The sequence below is a fragment of the Cuculus canorus genome, chromosome 7, assembly GCF_017976375.1.
Source record: "Cuculus canorus isolate bCucCan1 chromosome 7, bCucCan1.pri, whole genome shotgun sequence".
NCBI lineage: Eukaryota > Metazoa > Chordata > Aves > Cuculiformes > Cuculidae > Cuculus > Cuculus canorus.
Genome location: NC_071407.1, coordinates 27,100,649 through 27,110,236, shown reverse-complemented (window position 1 = coordinate 27,110,236; position 9,588 = coordinate 27,100,649).

Here is a 9,588-nt window from a genome sequence, read left to right as displayed (position 1 = left end):
CCACCACAGGAGTCGCTCCAGATTTAAGTACTTTGAGAACAGACATCATCCCTCACCCCAACCCCCAATTTCAAATGTGAGCTTTATCAATACTCACCCAAAGTATTGCTTTAATTCATGCCCCAGGAGAAAGCTTACAGATAACTGCCAGTGCAAGTGGCTCCCTGAGCTTATTTTTGCTTTAGCTTCACCTCCTCTGCCCTAAAAACCTTCAGTATGTACATACATTATTATGAATGGAAAGATGTGGCATCATTAAAGATAACACTCTAGAACAGCTTCAAAGGAACGGCAAACTTTCCTGGCTGTTCTTTTTCCTTGCTGTACAAGCTCTCCTAATAGAGTGTAATTAATTCCCTTATTTCTACAGAACACATAAAATGCAGATGTACACCACAGAAAGGAATGGACAAGTGTATTCAGCTGCTCTGCAAAATATTTTAATGGTTTAGCAGAAATCCTGGTTGGGAAGTACCTTAGGATGTAGGCTTCAGTAACATCTAGTATTTCTGAGACAGCACAAAAGGGAAAACTCAGCCTTTTAATCCTTAAAATAATATTTTTCTCTATAACTAACTTTCTGCAGTGACTAGAAAGCAACACAAAGCTGACTTGATCTGTCTCACTACCTAAATTTTTTTAGTTCTGTGGAATATGCTGCATTATCCATTTTTTCTTAAAAGTACTGAGGGCAGATGAAATACATTAAAGGCCACAGCTCTGCATTAGATAGAAAAATCAGATGGAGCTAATTTTATCTATGAGGCCATCTGATTATTAATGCAATTCATCCTCTCCTTTACACATTAGTTGTAGATACAGGGAATTGTTCAGTCTATGCTAATCCAGTGCTGTCTCCTCACAGTTCTATGAAAAGTCTGTATTTTCTGTAAACTTAATAATGATTAGTATTTCTTCTTGAGAAAAATAACATTTTGATTGGGTTTTAGCTACTCAAAATGTTTAGAGGAAACTGATAAATAAATATACAACACAACTATATCAAATTAGGATGCTAAATCATCAGAAAGAAAAATCATCCTTAGGGCTAAAATATGTATATACTTTGAAAAATTAGCTCTTGGAGGCCCATGCAGGGGCTTTGTTCTCTTGGTAGTGACTGGTGGGTAGTTCATAACTCCAATTAAACAATTGATTAGCACAACTTTCTAGTAACTACTGCGGGATAAGTCAGAAATTTATTTCAGTTGGGATAAGTAACCTAAAGTTCATCCCAGTTTTGGTCATTAACTGAACAGATAATCACATTCTTCAGTACTGAGACTCAGCAATTTACTACTGACTGAAGCAGAGTTAATCACTTTCATATACATTCTATGATCATGATATGAACGGTTCAGTTGTTCCTTCCCAGGGGGTATAGATACAATAATATCTCCAGTAAGCAACATGTCACCAGCGATCCATGGGAACACCCAGCAAACATCCAAGTGTTTTGTCATTGTCATTATTCCCAGTTTAAATAAGGTTTTATAAAGAAATAAAATGAATTCTTTAAAAAACCAAAGTATTATAGCTTTAGTGCAAAGAGCCTTGATTCCACATTTACTATGTGGTTTTTAGGGTGTACTACACATTAGCTATTCTGAAAGACAAAAATTAATTTCTTAGAACTCTATTTTGTCACATTATAATTGCGACGAGTATGTGGAACACGCTGTTCGGGCTTGTGTTTAGCCATTAATCCTTATTTAAACACTTAAGGAGGTCTAATAAATTGATCACCTTGAACTAGCCAAAGAGCAGTAGCCACATTAAAAAATTAATTAAAACTGCTTTTTTTCTGAACTGGAACTCCCATGACAAGCATCGAAAAAACAAATTCCAAGTAAATTAATTAATTTGTAATAACTTTTTTGGGTATCCATGGAAATATGCTTTTAAAACACACATAGAACATCACTATAATTCAGTCCCAAGGCACAGGCAGAAAGTGGGGGGACACGATCAGTGCTGACCTGTAACAGAACCCTGATGCCTGGCAGGACACTGGCTGTCAGATAACTGCTTTGTTTCCTTTACCTTGTAAGCAAAACGATATAGTTTATTAGCACATACAGAGGTGACTTTTCACAACGCAGTCAGCCTCAACTTTATCTGATGTGTTGCCCTACTTCCTGCCATGGATTTCTGTTTGTGTCACTGCACATTGTGACCCCTGATGCTCACCATTGTTTGGAAACATTAACTTTTGTGTACCTGCCTTTGCAAATGCTTTCCTTGAGCTTAATGAAATTTGGCTTGGAAGGCATCGCTTCAGCCAGTTTCTCTCCAAACTGTCAAATATTACCTTTAAGGGGTCACACAGTGTCTGGATATACTGGAAAACTCTCTGAAAAAGAAGCAAAGTTGGGAGGAAGGGAAGGTCTAGGTAAACCAGTAAGTCTCTTCTTAAAGCATAACAGAAAGAAGAAACTATGTGAGGGAATACAGAAGAAAATCAAGGCATTTCCACACTTGAATTCATTCATTTAATTATTTTGGGTGAATTTTTCAAGGTTCTGCAGGTATTAACAAGAAGCAGGTGTTTGTCAAACACTAATTGTACCAAACTAGTCAAATTTCCTTCCCTGAAGTGAAGAGCAGATCTTGTAGGTAGGTAAACTCCAGGAGACATTTTATCTGGATTATAATAAAAAGCTCCTTTCCTTGCCTCTTCTGATTAAACGGAGGAAATATGGGCTAAATGAAACCACTGCAATGTGGGAGGTGGCATTAATGGCAAACCATTCTTCATTCAGTACTTATCAGGTTTTCATTGTCAAAACAAGAAGCAGCACTGGCTGAAGGCCCTGATGGAAGGAAGCTGTGAAGGTGAGATTGCTCCAGAAAAACACCTGTGGAGAGACAGAGGCACCACAGGCAGAAAGACCTGTAATGGTCTTCAAATAACATATGAAATTAAATACTTTTATTCTTTAAGCAGGTCAATGAGACAACATATGCATGGACTTCCTGAAATTCTCCTGTGTTGGTAGGAGGTTAATATGCGCCTACTCCATTAGCAGGATAAGATGCATAATTTCTGTTAGATCATTGTTTATGATTCTGGCTTCAGCTGTTTGCACTGGTGCTTAAACTCACTGGGCTGATATCATTTAGAACATGCTAGGGAATAGCACTTCCCTGTCCATCTGCTCATTTTGACCACAAAACTAAGATTAACTAAAGCAGATAGTATTAATAAAGAAATCTAGAAGGAAGTATGTGGGGAAGATACGAACAAGGCAGTAGCAGAGAAGGTAAACAGAATTTTTTATCAGAGCAACAACTGAATTTGCTTTAGATACAGACAACAGCATAACCACACTCTTCATTTGCTCAGGAAGCTGTATGACGCTTTGGAAATCTGGCTGACCTGACCTTGTCCTTCTCAGTGCTGCCCACAACCACCAATTTGGTGAATGGACTACATTGGTATTAATCAAAAGAGAATTAAGAGCTCGGAACTAACTTGCCCTATGGCAAACTCCTTCCTTGTCACTGTTCTAGCAGATACTTTTCTGCTGACATGGTGTAGGACTACCCCTGCGTCCATCCTCTGGTCTAACAAGGACCAGCATGGCTGGTGGCACAGCTCTCACTGTTAGAGCTGGGAGCTGCTGTCAACTCACATGAAAGGTTATTTACTGCTGACAAGACACTCGGAGTCATCAGATAAGTTTGTTTGCTGCTTTTGGCACTCCCAGGCTGCTGTGATGGTTATTTGCTACATTTAAAAGGTTTGATTGTCCCTCTGTATGGGAAGAGAATCCTGGACTCCTCATTTTAGGCCACTGAAGCATCCACAGCCTCAGCATAGCCACCAAGCTGGGTGTTGGCCAAGCCTGGCTGCTGCTCCCCAGCACCGTCAGTCTGCAGCTCATTCTCCTTTCTCTGGAGAGTCACAGGTGCTGCTGCTTGGCTTCAGCAACTGCCAAGCACACACGTACTCCAAAACACACTCTCAAAACAATGATATTACCATGTAAAGCCTGTTAATTGGACCAAATGCTCCTTTGAGGCAACACAGAGAGCAACACCCCAGCTGCAAGTTGGGCTGTGTCTGTTGCAAAGCCCACCTGCAGTGTAAGAAACGAAGGTAAGCAATCGATAGAGAGACTGTCACTAATAAGGACTAATAGCAATAAAATTTCAGCATGTGTTTTGAAACAGCAGCCACAGCAGGAACACTCCTTTGATGCTAAACATCATCTGCCTAAAGGAAAGAATGAAAGTTTGGTTCGAACTCTCCTACTCATACGAGCAGTAACAAACCTTATTTGCTTCAGACAGCTCCGGGGCAGCAGCACCAGCGGCTCTAACCACAGGGTCAGGCTAGGACCAGCTTCCAGCGTATCACTGGAGGGCTGCACAACCTTCACTCAGCGAGGCGGAAACAGAGTAACAGCACAGCTTTCTGCACCAAGGAAGGACCATAAAATGCTTTGGGTTGGAAGCGACCTCAAAGATCGTCCAGTTCCAACCTGTCTGCCATAGGCAGGGGCACCTTCCACTGGGATCAGGTTGCTCAAATTCTCATCCATCCTGGCCTTGAACACCTGACAGGGATATCCGTGTCAGCTTACAAAGTTTGATGAATGAGCTTCAGGCTCAAAAATATCATCCCCATGTACCCTTTGATGGCAAAGAACATTGCCTTGGTTTGGAGGAGCTCTACTCAGTTCCACAAAATATTTTCTTAACAGCTAGGAAGCCACCTATGTGCATCTGAAGAATCCAATAGACTGAGAAATGCCCTAATAATGGAAACAGGTACTCAAGAAAGGCCTCAGCCTACCATAAAAAGCTGAACGGGATTGACATGCGTGCTCCTGTCCCCAAATGGGAAGACATTACGACAGTTAAATCAGTAGATGTCACTTCAGTACTACAAGAACAAAAGTTTCAATACAGGAAATAAAGTATGGGTACATTTCTTTTAAATTCAGTTTATAAATCATAAAGACAAAGGTTCTCTTTAGTTTCAAGCTGATATTTTTGCATGCACTCTGAAACCAAACTGAAATTCTGTGTCTCTCCATGCGTTGCTTGGTGCATTGCTAGGAGCCATCCTCATTACTTGTATTTGCTGCTTCTTCGGCAGGGCTGCTGCTGGGAACGATTGCCTTTCCCACAGTGGTTATTACAAATGACAAAAACATCCTTGGCTTCCTTTCCCCAACCTCTATCTGAATACAGATGAACTGTATAACTAGTTTATGCCAGAAATCACCATGCTTGGATTACAAATCTTTATCTCTTCCTGATAGCTGCTGTTTCCCTCTGGGTGCTGGGAAGAATTTTAGGAGAACTTTTGTTCAGGGATTGTTATAATCTTGTCATACCAGCTGTTAACCCCTATCAAAAAGCCAACCCAAAATCTGGATTGACTAATTTGAAATAAATTCTTTCAAGGTTACCGATATGACTGTTAGTGACTGTCTGATCAACATCCAAATTTTAAATGATCAAAATAATACTTCACTTTTAGTCCAGAAAGAAACATCTAAAAACCAGAGAAAGAGGGCTGCCTTCCTATCCAGGCATAGGTTATCAGTTTGACAGAAAGTCCCACTCTGAGGTCTCTGGCTGGCTGGATTCATCACTGCTACAAGCGCCTTGCAGTATTGTTTCTTGTTATCTTCCTTACTTCTCAAACTCATGCTCCTGAAGCCTTCTTGAAGCTTCACTGCTGTTTCTATCTTACATGGGCTATTATAAATTACTTAATGGGAAAATTCTTATTTTCCCCTTTTCTGCCCCAAATACCCCAAGAGTGAGCTACACATTAATTGTATTTCTAATCCATTATCTTCTTATTCCAGATGGGGAGCCTCAAACCTTGACTTCCAAACTATCATTGTTTTGGGATTTTGCTTTGATTAGGTTTACCTTTTAGTTGGTTGGTTTCTTCCAGAAACTCCAATCCTTTCTTTTGGATTTGTTTTTTTTTTTTTTAATAAACTCTGTTTAAGTAGTTAATGATTTGTTTGGCCCTGGCCCTGAGAAGCAATCAGACTCCTGCACTCTCTCCTTTTATCAACAGGCTTTATACATAAATGCTTAGGTATTTCTAATACAAAATTGTAATTAATTTTAATTACACTGAAAGAAATTAATCTAAAGGAAAACTTCACACACTTCACAGCAAAAGCATCAGGGCAGATCATGCAGAGATACTGTCAGGCACCTCTGACACCTCTCTAATGAACAGCTCCAGCATTAGTGGGAAGACCACATCTAGCTCTTGATAATCAGTTGCTAAAGTAATGATGATTTCAATCACCCCCATGAAGTTGATGACAATAATTAAACTGGCTACTTAAGATATCTTCTTGATTAAAGTGATATTTAATCCATAGATCACAAAGTTGACTCCTATTTGGCCTCACGGCATATCTTTCACAAAGCACACAAGATTTTCCTCTCAGGTGACAAACCCATTTTCAGTCCTTATTTACACTGTCCTAGGTGGGATCAGATAGACTTTTTCCACCTAAGAAACAAGATATTAGACAATCAGCAGACACCTCTATAGTTTCCATCCTTCATTAGCACTACTCCTGCACACAACGGAAGACCAACATTTTACATTTCCAATAATACATGAATGAGTGAAATTCAGCCCTTGACACTGAATTTTAGACTCTGCATTCTCACCAACTTCAGACATGCAGTAAGTCATCATCTCATTTTTCCATCATCTACCAGATAAAGTAAATGGCTTCCATTTCTAGCATCTAAAAGAAATCTAATGGGTACTAATAGTGATCCCTTTTTTCCTCATCTTCTCAAATAAGCATGAGATTACACCCTTGCGATTACGTAGTGGAAATAAGGAATACTAGCACATTGGGTTACCTTCAGCTATTGCTCCAACAGCTTTTATTGGCACTCCCTCTATGCACTGTTATCCCTTCTCAGCATCTGCAAGACATTGGCAGAAGCAGTAAATATGAGCAGAATAGGGCTAAACAGAAGGCTTTCAAGCAATACTGGGGTTGCAATTACTTCAGACTATTGTAGCCATATAAAAACAGTAAATTCTTAAGGAAATTAATAGCCCAATACAGTAAAATTAATTGGTGGTGGCTTTCTAAGAAAGATTAATCCATTCGATTCATAGAGAGGAAAAGCTGTATGTTAAAGAATTCATCTATATTGGCTCAATTAACTGGAGAGGAATAAAAGGTTAATTTGATCTGAAATGAGAACTTGCACCTCTGTCTTGCTGGTCTACATTTACAGTAAAAGTTATCACTAATAAATCTATAAACAATGCCCAGTTCAAGCCAAGAAGGCTCCCAGATCAATGCATACCTCATGGAAGTAGGGTCAAGAAGCTGCTACACCCAATGGTAAAATACAGACTATTAACAAAAACTAGCAGTCAAAGAACACCTGATCTCTGCAGCACACTGGAAAGCTCACAAATCAAGCACAGCCCAGAGGGAAAAGGAAGATCTCCCCTTCTCCGTTTCCCCACTAGCTGCAGGGCTCGTCAGACACCTGCATCTGTGTGTTCCCACCCACCGCTTTCATTGGCTTCACATGTTCCTTACACTGCTGGTTGTAAGGAAGACAACCAATGTCCATAAACTGCAGTTCACCAAACTACTATGTCCCTTCCAAATTACTGCTACACATTGGCTCTTGGAATAGCATTGGCTCAGCAGTGAGTCCCCATATCTCAGCACCTCACAGGGAGGTCTCCAGGAAGCTTTTGCCACCCCTGTGCTGACACCTCCACCCACCACAGCTTTCTGATTCTCAGGACCAGCCTCAAGGCCTCCAGATTTTCTGGAAACTTGGCCAAAACCAGAACCAATTTATTTTTTTGAGAAGTCCTGACTAGCTGTCATGTCTGTTATTCCTGGTATAAACCAAAGCCTAGAGTAGCAGCGCTATTTTTAGAAGAATAGCATCAGACATCATAAAGAAAAAAAACCCAAACCAGAGCATGAGATAACACAAGAGAAATCCTGAGAAGAACAACTGAAGACTCCATATGTAAGATACCAAAAAGAAAGCAGGAGACATACTGCTGTTGTAGGGATTTGCATGGACTGTTGGAGATGAGTCATATTCCCTCCATTCCCATCACCCCAAGTCCATGGCACTGAAAGATTTTCTGAATGAAGAGAGAAATAGTGGGAAGAAGCGAAAGATTTTGGATTGGAGCAAGACAGGCACATACATGCCTCCAGTACCCAATCTGACTGTAGAATCTGTACCATTACCTACAGGAAACTAGTTTTAAAACGTTTGCTTTCCTTAAGTAAGCCACTAAAATTAAATAAATCCCTGTAACTTTCTCCGGCCTGACTTCAAGAAAAAAGTAGAAGAAATAACCAAGTAAATCTCTCAGACTGAATAACTTTTTTTTCCTAGCAATAATAGTGTTTTTTTCCTCCTCTAGCCATTTTGATTCCTAAAACAAGAAATTAGCTCTGCTGGAAAACATTGCCTTTTTATCCGCCATCCCAAGCTCAAACTGTTTGTCAGACTGACAAGGTAGGAGGAACAGCTGTAGGTCAACACCACCCAAGCACAAAACATCATAGGCTTCACCTGCAAATCCCTCTCTGTTTTTGCTCTTATACTGTGCAAAAATTTGTATTAAGAACCATCTTTTTCTGATAGATAATTTCATAATTTCAAAGAAGAAAAAAACAAGCAGATTTCCCCCCCTAGTTTTGCAAGTAGCTCTCCTTTACTGACCTGGATCTGTCCATCCAAACACGGAGGAGGTTCACCGAGAGTTTTCCTCTCTAAGTCCTTATTTATACTTAGCACACATACCTCCCCAAATCTGTCTTAAACTTAGGTGAGACATCCAACACTTTCCCCAAGCCTTAGCTTCCTCCAATTCCTCACCGTACAGAAGGAGAATAAGAGAAACAAGCTCTTCTAATCAAGATTAGGAAACATCCAGAACCTATAAGCATAAATGCACTATGTTAAGTGCTTTCAAATTAGTAAAAACCCCTTCATTTTATAGAGCAGCACTACTCCCAAAACAAAATAGCTACACAATTATATTTGCTATTCAGCTGTGCTAGAGCGAAGACATTTTGCAAGTAACTAAGCACTCCACTGCGATGTGCGTATGCTCATCAAGTCCTAGCGAAAGAGATGCTTACAACAAGGCATATTTTTGTTTTGCATAGTACCAGTGATATTCCTATAAGCATTTTGCTACCCATTAACAGCACTGTTCGCCAGGAGCAGTAAATATAGCTTGAGAGGTACTCATTAGCATTTTTAATAGCTTGCTACAGACCTGTGAAGAGTACAAATTAAAGTATTAAGCAGTTTGAGGAAAGTTTTGGTTCTGCAAATGACTGGCTAAGCAAAGCAGTTTGAATTATTAAGGTACAGATTATCACAGGAAGATTCTGAAGCCATATAATAGATGCTGTAGCCTTACTTCAGAAAGCAGTCATAATGAATGTGCATTTAATACTGGCAAACGGCATTTCATAAGCACACCAAGTCTTAAGCGAGCATCAAGTACGACTCTTAATGGGATTTTTATAAGCCACCCTCATTACATTTGTATTTATTACATTTTAAGTTGTACCC